Source organism: Lolium perenne, chromosome 4 (genome assembly GCF_019359855.2).
Source record: "Lolium perenne isolate Kyuss_39 chromosome 4, Kyuss_2.0, whole genome shotgun sequence".
NCBI classification, from domain to species: domain Eukaryota; kingdom Viridiplantae; phylum Streptophyta; class Magnoliopsida; order Poales; family Poaceae; genus Lolium; species Lolium perenne.
In genome coordinates, this window is record NC_067247.2 from 351,122,923 (window position 1) to 351,136,150 (window position 13,228).

The following is a 13,228-nucleotide window of genomic DNA, read 5'->3' on the forward strand; positions in this document are numbered from 1 at the left end:
CTACCAGCCGGTGGCAACCGGGCCTCTAGGGAAACTACTGGTAATTAAGGCACTCCTTTTAATAGAGCACCGGAGCAAAGCATTAACACTCCGTGAACACATGTGATCCTCATATCACAGCCTTCCCCTCCGGTTGTCCCAATTTCTGTCACTTTGGGGCCTCGGGTTCCGAACACCAATATGTGTATACAACTTGCAGGTAAGATCATAAAACAATGAATATCATCATGAATAAATAACATGTTCAGATCTGAAATCATGGCACTCGGGCCCTAGTGACAAGCATTAAGCATAACAAGTTGCAACAATATCATAAAAGTACCAACAACGGATACTAGGCACTATGCCCTAACAATCTTATGACTATTACATGATCAATCTCATCCAATCCCTACCATCCCCTTCAGCCTACAGCGGGGGAATTACTCACACATGGATGGGGGAAACATGGATGGTTGATGGAGAGGCGTCGGTGGTGATGATGGCGACATTCTCCTCCAATTCCTTGTCCTGGCGGAGTGCCAGAACGGAGTTTCTGGTCCCGAGACGGAGTTTCGCGATGGCGGCGGTGTTCTGGATGTCTTCTGGCAATATCGTCTAACCCCCGTGCGTTTTTAGGTCGAAACCCTTAAGTAGTCGAAAGGGGGGCGTCGGAGGCTGGCCGAGGCGCCGCCACCATAGGCCGGCGGGGCCCAGGGTCCCACCGCACCGCCTTGTGGGGTGGGCGCCTCGTGGCCCCCTCCTTCTGGTCTTCTGGCTCCGTCCATCTTCTGTGAAGATAGGCCCATTGGAATTAATCCCGGGGATTATCCTGAAAGTTGAGTTTCTGCACAAAAACAAGACACCAGGGCAATTCTGCTGAAAACAGCGATAGTCCGTGTTAGTTGTATCCAAAATACACAAATTAGAGGCAAAACAATAGCAAAAGTGTTCGGGAAAGTAGATACGTTTTGGACGTATCAACTCCCCCCAAGCTTAGCTTATTGCTTGTCCTCAAGCAATTCAGTTAACAACTGAGTGCGATAAAAGAACTTTCATGAACACATTTGTTCATATGATGTAAATATTCTCATGATATGGACAAGTACTTAGGCAATTCATAATAAGATACATGCAAATAAAGTCATCTAATAGCTATGTCAATCATGGAAAAGGTACCAACAAATTAATAATAAGCATCATGAATCATGTCTATCAGCAAGATTGCAATGTTCATCAAAGGATATGATAAAGTGGTATCTCGCTTGCCTGTATTTGTACAGCAAAACATAAATGCCCAGGCACCTCTGAATTTCATGGAAAGACTAGAAGTAAAGATTATCAAAGATAAAAGCATCAAAGTTATACCACAGCTGATCATATTTTGGGACAAGCATATTATACTAAGAATGGCAGTTATGCTCTCAAGAAGGTGCTCAAAGAAAGGATGGTGACTCAACATAAAACTAAAAGATTGACCCTTCACAGAGGGAAGCAGGGATTAACATGTGCTAGAGCTTTTCATTTTTTCTAAAGACAGAAGTAAAATTGTTTTGAGAGGTGTTTGTTGTTGTCAACGAATGATAGTGGGCACTCTAACTACCTCGTCAACCAGACTTTCAAGAGCGGCTCCCATGAAGGACGTTATCTCTACCAGCAAGGTAGATCATCCCTCTTCCCTTTTGTTTACACATGTATTTTAGTTTCATTATGGATGACACTCCCCCCAACCTTTGCTTACACAAGCCATGGCTAACCGAATCCTCGGGTGCCTTCCAACATTCGCATACCATGGAGGAGTGTCTATTTGCAAATTAAGTTGCTTACTGATAAATCAGGGCAAAACATGTGAAGAGAATAATTGATGAAACTTAATTAATTGGGGCTGGGAACCCCGTTGCCAGCTCTTTTTGCAAAATTATTGGATAAGCGGATGTGCCACTAGTCCATTGGTGAAAGTCTGTCAAGAGTAAATGACAAGGTTGAAAGATAAAACACCACATACTTCCTCATGAGCTATAAAACATCGACACAAATTGAGAAGTATTTTGAAGGTTTAAAGGCAGCACATGAGAATTTACTTGGAATGGTTTGAAATGCCATGCATAGGTATTTATGGTGGACACTTTGGAATAACTTGGTTTTCAGGGGTTTGGAAGCACGAGCAGCGTTCCCGCTCAGTACAAGTGAAGGCTAGCAATAGACTGGGAAGCGACAATCAAGAGAGCAATAACTGTCATAATCATGCTTGCAACAAAATTAATTAACAGAGGCATAAAAGTGATACAAGAACTCTGGGACAAAGTAAATCATCGAGGCTTAATTGACTTTTGTTCAGTCATATGCATGTGTGAGCATGTGCCAAGTCGATTCAAGTGAATTATTCAGAGGAGGATACCACAATGTCATACCTATCTATGAATAAAACAACGCAAGCAAATATTTATGACATGCTACTCATATTAATAAATTGGAGCTAAACATAAGAGATCATGAACTACTAGACTTTCTTAAATGACATATACCTCATATGAACCAACTAAGCATGCTCACATGGATGAGTATATGTACAAAAATGAAGACAAATAGAGTTCATACCAGCCTCTCACCACAGTCGAGTTGTCGTAGATCGTCATTATTGCCTTTCACTTGTGTAGCTTGAATAATATGGAATGAAAACCAAGCTCCAGCGCCGGAGACCGCTGAAGTCCATAATGAACTTTACAAAACCAAAGAAGAACAACAAATATTTTTGGTGTTTTCGAATTGGAAACAAGAACAAAAGGAAACAAGCAAACAAAGCAAAAATCTTTTTGTATTTTCTCATAGCAAACCAACGATAGCAAATAAAGCAAAACAGGAACAAGAAACCAAAATAAACAAATGGTAAAGAGAAACAACAGAAATATTTTTGATCTTTTTGTGTTTTAGGAAAGGAGCAAAGCAAAAACAAGAAAATGAAAACTAAAAGAGTCACATAAACACAAAGTAGCAGAAATTCGTCAAACTTGACAGCAGTACAGTAATCTATTTTTACGAAAATCTTCAGCTGCTCAAATCGAAAAGTGCTTAACTAATGAAAGTTAGACAATAACCTGGGTAACATGCACAAAAATTGGCTTCTATAAATAACATTCTGGCTGTTTTTGGGAATTTTTTTGGTATCAGTCCAGAATTTGTTTTCAAACAGCACTTCCCCAAATATCGTCTCCCTCTTATTAGAAACCACCTTAAGAAGCTAAACAAGTATGTACAAGTATCCGGCAATTGTAATATGAAATGAATGAGTGATGCCGGTATACCTCCCCCCAAGCTTAGGCTTTTGGCCTAAGTGGAGATCAATCCCATGGTGCCCATGAAGTGGCACCTTCGTAGTATGACGAAGAAGGATCTTGTTCTGGGTATGTGCTGGAAGACGCACCAGGATACGTGACGGTGTACCCGTAGGAGGGCTCGGCGTCCTCGGAGTCATGCTGCTGGTGGAAACCATGTATCCTCAGCTGCTCATCCACCTCCTCCTTAGAGCGCGACCACGGTCTCCTGTGAACACTGAACAAGTCGGCCTGCGGCAAAGGGATTTTCTTCTCATCCCCGTCAATAAACAACATTTTATAGACAATATTTTCTAAATTAGAGTCAGTTGTGACAAATTGGTGACTCTTCATAGCAGCAATATCAAGCCTTATAGGAGTTAATTTCTCATCAGTAGGATCAAGAGGAAGATCTAGATGTGCCATAATACGTGAGGCAACAATTCCTCCAAAAATATGCCCCTTACTAGATAAGCGACGAGCAATGAGGGCACCAAGATGATAAGGTGTACTACCAGTCAGTGCAGCAACTAGAAAAGCAAGATGATAACTAGAAATGTTGCTAGTGTTCTCCCTACCAAGAATGCTAGTGGCAAGATAGTAAGCGAAATATCTAATGGCAGGGAGTTGAATGTTTCTTATCTTGCCTCGCTGAATGGCGCGGCCATCATCATTGGTAACTTCTCGATAGAGCTCCGTCAAAGCTTTGGGGATTTTCTCGATCTTCTTCGCTGTACCTACAGGAGCAATATCCAATGCAACACAAAAATCCTTCAACTTCATAGTAATAGGCCTATCATAAATCCTAAATGAAACTGATGGTGTGAAGTGTGTGATTTGGAGACATATAAATGAGGGAAACTACTATAGGAACTTGGTAGAGTACTAAACATGCATCAAAACTAATTTTTACAACTTAGAAGAAGCATGCAAGCTCTCTTAACATGTGAACTACAGCAGCAAATTACTCAAGATATACTCAACCAAACAAAATTCTATTTGGATAATCGGAGGAGTCACATACCGGAGAGCAAATGTGCCAAATTTCAGACATAAATCTGGGCTGAGCAAAGAGATCGAAGAATCCTGAGATCTTGAGCAAAAACGCGAGTGAGAGAAAGTTGGTACGAGTTTTTTCGGGAGAGAGAGTAGAATGGGAGAAAGAGATGACTTAGTGGGGCAAGGAGGGGCCCACACCACAGGGTGGCGCGCCCCCTCCTTGGCCGCGCCGGCTCATGAGGGGCAGCCCTGGGGTGCCCCACTGGTCAGCCCCAGGCACTCCCAGGTTGCTCTTCGAAAAATAAGACCAACGGTATAATTTTTGTAAATTTTTGAGAACTTCGAAAAACGCACATTTCTGGGTGTTAAAATTACTAATTCAGGACAGAAAATATTTTCAAACTTCTAAACAACTTAAGCATCTTGCAAAACAAGTGGTACTACAGCAAGTAAAACAAGTGGAGAAAGAAATAAAGAAATGTTGTTTAGCTCTTCTATGCATATAAAATATACTTGTTAACAAGGTTGATCAAGTCTTGCCACCAAATAATTTTTACATGTCATAAGAAGAAATAAACCTCAAATCAATCATGTTACCTTATATTTGATTGATATGGATCCAATCACAAGAGTTTGATATTCTTCTTTAGGCTCATATATTGGACAATCAATATCTCCCACTTTGATAGATCTCAAATTAGAAATTGTATTAACTCCATATACTTTATCAATCCTCTTGGGAAAATAAATAGTATGTTCCTTGTCATCAACATTGAAAGTAACTTTTCCTTTATTGCAATCAATAACAGCCCCTGCAGTATTAAGAAAAGGTCTTCCAAGAATAATAGACATATTATCATCTTCAGGCATTTCCAACACAACAAAATCAGTTAATATTAAGCAATTTTGAGTAACTTGAATAGGAACATCCTCACATACACCAACAGGAATAGCAGTAGATTTATCAGCCATTTGCAAAGATATATCAGTTGGTATCAACTTATCTAATTCAAGTCTCTTGTAAAGGGAAAATGGCATAACACTAACTCCTGCTCCCAAATCACATAGAGTAGTTCTAACATAATTATTCTTGATGGAACAAGGAATAGTCGGTATACCTGGGTCTCCCAGCTTCTTTGGAACCTTGCCATTGAAAGAGTAATTAGCGAGCATAGTAGAAATCTCCTCATTAGTAATTTTCCTTTTGTTAGAGACAATATCTTTCATATACTTTGAATAAGGAGGCAATTTAATAGCATCAGTCAAAGGGATTTGCAAAAACAAAGGTTTCATCCAATCACAAAATATATTATAGTGTTCTTCTTCCTTTGATTTTAGTTTCTTAGCAGGAAAAGGCATTTGCTTTTGAACCCAAGTTTCTCTTTCATTACCATGTTTCTTAGCAATAAAATCTTCTTTAGTGTATTTTTTATTTTTAGCATGCTTTTCAAGTTCATCTTCAATCTCATCTTTATCAGAAACATCATTCTTATCATTATCTTTATCATGTTCATTACCACTTTCAGTTTTAGCATCAGAAATAGAAATACTATTAGGATCATTAACAGGCTCAGAGGATTCTACCACAGTTTTATGTTTCTTCTTCTTTTTCTTAGAAGGAGCACTAGTTTCAGTTCATTGAGAATCTTGTTCAACTCTTTTGGGATGCCCCTCAGGATATAGAGGATCCTGAGTAGAAACACCACCTCTAGTTGTTACTTCATAAGCATGTTTTTCTTTAGAACTATTTTTCAACAAGTCATTTTGCACTTTAGTGAGTTGATCAATTTGAGTTTGAACCATATGAAAATGTTTAACAAGCATCTTAACATCATTGGAGGTTCTCTCCACAATATCATGCAATTCACTAATAGCTTGAGAATTTTCCATTAAATGATTCTCTACTCTCATATTAAAATTATCTTGCTTAACAATATAATTATCAAACTCATCTAAACATTGATCAGGAGGTTTTGAGTACGGAATATCTTCCCTACTAAAGCGTTGAAGAGAATGTACCTCAATCATGGATGAAGGGGGAGTTATCTTACATAAATCTTCTATGGGAGGTAAATTCTTCACATCTTCAGATTTAATAACTTTCTCTTTAAGAGATTTCTTGGCTTCCCTCATATCTTCATCATTTAATTTAATCATACCCCTCTTCTTCAATATTGGCGTTGGAGTTGGTTCAGGTGTAGTCCAATCATCATGATTCCGGCCTATTCTAGCCAGTAATTCTTCCGCTTTGTCTGGAGTCCTTTTCCTGAAAATACAACCAGCACAACTATCCAGGTATGCCCTAGACTCAATGGTTAGTCCACTATAAAATATATCAAGTAAATCATGCTTTTCCAGATCATGTCCAGGCCGAGCTCTAATAAGAGAGCAAAACCTTGCCCAAGCTTCAGGCAATTTCTCTACATCTTCCTGGTCAAAACTATAAATTTTCTGCAAAGCAATATGTTGAGCACTAGCAGGAAAGTATTTCCAAAAGAAAACATCAAGCAAACCACTTGGACTATCAATAGAATCAGGAGGCAAACTATTATACCAAGTTTCAGCATCATCCTTTAATGATAAAGAAAAAAAATTAGCAACAAAATAAGTACGCATCTTAATATCATCAGAAAACAAGCTACTCAAAGTAGAAAGCTCATTCATGTGCTCTACAGCACTTTCTTTTTCAGTACCACAAAAAGGTGTTTTCTCAACAATAGATATACGAGATAAATCAAGAGAGAAATCATAATCCTTATCCTTAATGTTTATAGGAGATGTAGCAAATTTAGGATCAGGAGACAGTTTATATCTAACAGCACGTTGTGCAATAAGCTTTTTAAGGTTACTTTTACCAGTAGTAGCATTGCATTTATCAACAAAATCATCATCAAGTTCCACATAATCTTCATCAAGATCATCACTAGAGTGTTCAACAGACTCAGGTAAATTAACAGGTGTAACAATATTTTCATTAGGAATTTCAGTATTTTCAATTTGTCTAGACCTAGCAATTGTAGCATCTAGAAAAAGGACCTAATGAACCATTATCATCAAGCACAGTAGAAGCATCATCAAAATTATCAGAGGAATTTTCAGTTTCAGCAGAAGTACCAACACGTGAAGCTTGTGGTGGTGAAACAAGTTGACTTATCACAGATGGTGAATCAAGAGCAACAGAGGTACTCAGAGTTGTACCTTTTCTTGTAGTGGATGGTAATATGGCGACTTTAGTATTGCGAGGTTTACCCATAATGGAGGATTTGTAGCGAACAATATCAATTCAGGTGAACTTGCAAATAAAGTTATGGTCCCCGGCAACGGCGCCAGAAAATAGTCTTGATGACCCACAAGTATAGGTGATCGCAACAGTCTTCGAGGGAAGTAAAACCCAATTTATTGATTCGACACAAGGGGAGCCAAAGAATATTTGTAAGCCTTAACAACAGAGTTGTCAATTCAGCTGCACCTGGAAATAGACTTGCTCACAAGAGTTTATCAGTAGCAACAGTTTTATAGCAGTAGTAGTAGTGAAATATAAGCAGCAGTGTAACAAAGACAGCAGTAGTGATTATAGTAAACAGTAGGATTAAAGTACTGTAGGCATAGGGATGGATGAACGGGCGCTGCATGGATAAGAGAACTCATGTAACAATCAAGGTAGGGCATTTGCAGATAATAATAACACGGTATCCAAGTACTAAACAATCATAGGCATGTGTTCCATATATATTCGTACGTGCTCGCAATGAGAAACTTGCACAACATCTTTTGTCCTACCAGCCGGTGGCAGCCGGGCCTCTAGGGAAACTACTGGTAATTAAGGCACTCCTTTTAATAGAGCACCGGAGCAAAGCATTAACACTCCGTGAACACATGTGATCCTCATATCACAGCCTTCCCCTCAGGTTGTCCCAATTTCTGTCACTTTGGGGCCCCGGGTTCCGGACAGCAATATGTGTATACAACTTGTAGGTAAGATCATAAAACAATGAATATCATCATGAATAAATAACATGTTCAGATCTGAAATCATGGCACTCGGGCCCTAGTGACAAGCATTAAGCATAACAAGTTGCAACAATATCATAAAAGTACCAACAACGGATACTAGGCACTATGCCCTAACAATCTTATGACTATTACATGATCAATCTCATCCAATCCCTACCATCCCCTTCAGCCTACAGCGGGGGAATTACTCACACATGGATGGGGGAAACATGGATGGTCGATGGAGAGGCATCGGTGGTGATGATGGCGACGATCTCCTCCAATTCCCCGTCCCGGCGGAGTGCCAGAACGGAGTTTCTGGTCCCGAGACGGAGTTTCGCGATGGCGGCGGTGTTCTGGATGTCTTCTGGCAATATCGTCTAACCCCCGTGCGTTTTTAGGTCGAAACCCTTAAGTAGTCGAAAGGGGGGCGTCGGAGGCTGGCCGAGGCGCCGCCACCATAGGTCGGCGCGTCCCAGGGGCCCACCGCACCGCCTTGTGGGGTGGGCGCCTCGTGGCCCCCCTCCTTCTGGTCTTCTGGCTCCGTCCATCTTCTGTGAAAATAGGCCCATTGGAATTAATCCCGGGGATTTTCCTGAAAGTTGAGTTTCTGCACAAAAACAAGACACCAGGGCAATTCTGCTGAAAACAGCGTTAGTCCGTGTTAGTTGTATCCAAAATACACAAATTAGAGGCAAAACAATAGCAAAAGTGTTCGGGTAAGTAGATACGTTTTGGACGTATCACACGCCAAGGACCTCACCGCCGACAAGGATGCCTCGGAGGCCACCATCCTTGCGTTGCAAGGGGAGAAGACCAGCTTCGAGGCGTTTGTTCGCGAGATGTCGCGGCAGCTCCTTGGTAAGCACCTTTTTGCCCTTTTTCATGTGTGTTGTGGTATTCGCGGCAGCGCGAGGCAGTCCCTGGGCGTGGTGAGGCCTCCGCGAAGGGCCAGTCCCCGAGCGTGGCGAGTCCACCACGGAGGCCAGTCCCCGGGCGTGGCGAGTCCACCACGAAGGCCAGTCCCCGGGCGTGGCGGGTTCACCGCGGGGGGCCAGTCCCCGAGTGTGGTGATACGTCTCCAACGTATCTATAATTTCTGATGTTCCATGCTAGTTTTATGAAAATACATACATGTTTTGCTATTAACAAGATGCCGAAGTGCCAGTTCCTGTTTTCTGCTATTTTTGGTTCTAGAAAAGCTGTTCGGGCAATATTGTTGGAATTCGACGAAACAAAAGCCAAACCTCCTATTTTACCGAGACGGACCCAGAACACCGAGGGAGAGACGGAGAGGGGCCAAGGGGGCCCCACACCACCTGGGGGCACGGCCAAGAGGGGGGGCGCGCCTAGCTATGGGGTGGGCCCCTCTGGCACCCCCTCGCGCCGTCCTTTCGCCTATATATTCCCTCGCGACGGAAAACCCTACAGGAACAGTTCATATTCCAGAAAGACTCCAGGAGTTCCGCCGCCATCGCGAAACATAGTTTCGGGGGTCAGAAGTTCCTATTTCGGCACCCTGCCGGGACGGGGATTGACCCCCGGAAGCCTTCTCCATCGACGCCACCGCCTCCATCATGCTCCGTGAGTAGTTCCCCCATGGACTACGGGTTCTAGCAGTATCTAGTTGGTACTCTCTCTCCCATGTACTTCAATACAATGATCTCATGAGTTGCCTTACATGATTGAGATCCATCTGATGTAATCGGTGTTGTGTTTGTTGGGATCCGATGAATTGTCAGTCTATCTATATAAGTTTGTGAAGTTATTGTTGCTGCAATCTTGTTGTGTTTAATGCTTGTCACTAGTGCACGAGTGGCATGATCTTAGATTTGAGCTCTATAATTATTGCTTAGATTGTATCTAGAAGTTGTTTGCACATGTCTATGTCCGGAACCCGAGGCCCCAGAGTGACAGCAACTGGGATAACTAGATGGGAAGGCTTAGATATGAGGATCACATGTTTTCACCAAGTGTTAATGCTTTGCTCCGGTGCTCTATTAAAAGGAGTACCTTAATTACCAGTAGATTCCCTTGAGGCCCGGCTGCCATCGGCTGGTAGGACAAAAGATGTTATGCAAGTTTCTCATTGCGAGCACGTATGACTATATATGGAAAACATGCCTACATGATTAATAAACTGGATATTCTGTCTAAATGCTATTTCAATCCTATCAATTGTCCAACTGTAATTTGTTCACCCAACACTTGTTATTGGAGAGTTACCACTAGTGTAGATAGCTGGGAACCCCGGTCCATCTTTCATCATCAAATACTCACTCGGTCCTATATGTCATTGGAAGTATCAACTATTTTCTGGTGCCATCGCCTCTGTGTTACTGTTACTGCTGCTGTGTTACTGTTACTATTGCTCTCATATTACTGCTGCTTTCACATCACCCCTGTTACCAGTGCTTTTCCCGGTGCAGCTGAATTGACAACTCAGTTGTTAAGGCTTATAAGTATTCTTTGTCTCCCCTTGTGTCGAATCAATAAATTTGGGTTTTACTTCCCTCGAAGACTGTTGCGATCCCCTATACTTGTGGGTTATCAAGACTATTTTCTGGCGCCGTTGCCGGGGAGCATAGCTCTACTCATAAGTTCACCTGGGGAGTACACTCTACCTCTCTCTGTTTTTATTTTATTTTGTTTTGCTTAGTTTACTTTTGTCTAGTTTATTTGTGCTTAGTTTATTTCTGTCTACTATTATTTTGCTTAGTTTACTTTTGTCTAGTTTGTTTTGTCTTGTTTTATTTTTCTTATATACCCGAAAATCCATAAAAATTTGAAAAACTGAAAAATTAAAAACTGTTGTTATGGGAGAACCCACAACCTATATGGAGCTTATAGAATTATATATGAATTATAAAGAATCAAGAAAGGGTAAAGTCATGAGTGCCGTTATAGAAAAATTGAATACAATTGCTAAAACCTTGCTTAAACGCCATGATATAATTTGTTGCTCTAAACAGGATACTAAACATCTTAAATTCCAATGTGGCTTTAGTGAAGAAGTTTTAATTGTGAACTATCATTGGAATAACTATATTCATCTTGGGTTCGAAGAAGTAGAACAATTTGTTTTATTTATGGGAGCTTCTGAAATAGAATCCTTCATGTCTAAAAATTATGAAACCTGTGTTGCTTGTAATAATCTTAAAGATTATGTCTCTTCTATCCTTGATTATTGCATAGAACATTACAGCGATAATCCTTATATCATTGATTATAAAGAGAGACTCATTCATGCACAAGAATGCACTCACAATTTGCAGGAACCTGTGGAAGAAGAAATTGCTGAACTTGAAAGTTCATTGGATGAAAAAGAGGAGGAGAGTGATGAACAAAAGGAGGAAGAATGGATTAGCTACCCATGCCAACCTTCTAATGAGAGTAACTCTTTATCTCATACACTATTTGATTGTCCTCCATGCTTACCAAAGGAGGATGAATGTTATATTCCTGTGGATTCTCTTGAAATATTCCCTATGAGTAAAACTTGTGAGAATAATTATGCTACTGTTATCTATGATAATCCATGCTATTTCGAAAAATATTATGATAATGCTTTGTTTGTGCCTGATATCGAAATGCATGGTACTAAAGAGTTTTGCTTGGCAAATGTTTATGACAAAGCTCTAGATGATGGTCCTATGTTACTTGATAATATTAATTGTACTACTAATGAAAATGGGATTGGAGAGGTCTTGACTTTATCTAGGAGTCCCATATCTTTTGAGATTGATCAATCATCTTGTTATATTATTGATAAAAGTGGGTTTGAAAGTTTTAATCCCATTATTCTTGAGCTTGATAAAAAAATTATGTGTTTGTAGATCATGGAAAGCATGCTGTATGTGATAGTTATATTGTTGAGTTTGTTCATGATGCTACTGAAAATTATTATGAGAGAGGAAAATATGGTTGTAGAAATTTTCATGGTACTAAAACACCTCTCTCCATGCTGAAAATTTTGAAGTTACTCTTGTTTTATCTTCCTATGCTTGTCACTTTGTTCTTCATGAATTTATTTGTGTACAAGATTCCTATGCATAGGAAGCGGGTTAGACTTAAATTTGTTTGATACTTGCTTTTTGATGCTCTCTTTGCTTCAACTCTCATCCTTATGTGAGCATCATTAAAATCACTGAGCCAGAGGCGGAAGTGCAGCGAGGGGCGGCGTTGCTCCGTAGGTGGAGGAGCAGCGAGGGGCGGCTCTTGGGGCGGCGCTGTGTGAAGAAGGTGCTGGGGGCAGGCCGGCTGGTGCGGCCCGCGCTCCCTCGCCCATGCCCTCGCTCGTCGTCTTCCTGGTCGCCTCTTCCCCAACCTTAGGCTATAAGCAGAGCAAGGAATTGATTGGTAAATGGGGGCGGCTGACGAAGGTGACCATCGGAGTCCGCTGAAGCAGACCTCATACGCCACTGAATGCATTCTGCAATTTCTCCTCCCAAGGTATGGCAATTGTTTGCAAACCCTAGATTTGTTAAGCCTTGTGTAGATGGAGAATTTGTTTAGATTGGTTGAGGAGAGGAGACAAATCCGTGGCCTATAGCTTTCGTTGGGGAAGATGGAGCACCAAAACCGCACAATTGGTCCAGATGATTGTTTTAATCTTGTGTTTCAGTCCATTTTCTGTCAATCTTGCGTTTTAATTGCTTATCATAAATATTATCAATCTGCGACACACGAGGCCATGAATATGACCATTCGTTCTTCTCTCTGTACACCAGATTGGTCTTCTGGAATCCACTACTGCAGAGAGCTTTGAGAAAGTGGACTCATGCAAACTTTCAGAGACAAAGTAGATCTTGCAGCAGCTCCACTCAACTCATTCCCCTACAACATTGGATAGGTATTTTCTCCAGATATTATAGGTGACAGTGTGAGTCATGAAATACCATCTAACCTTGTTCTTATTTCTCTTCTAGGTAGCCTACTTTGTAGCT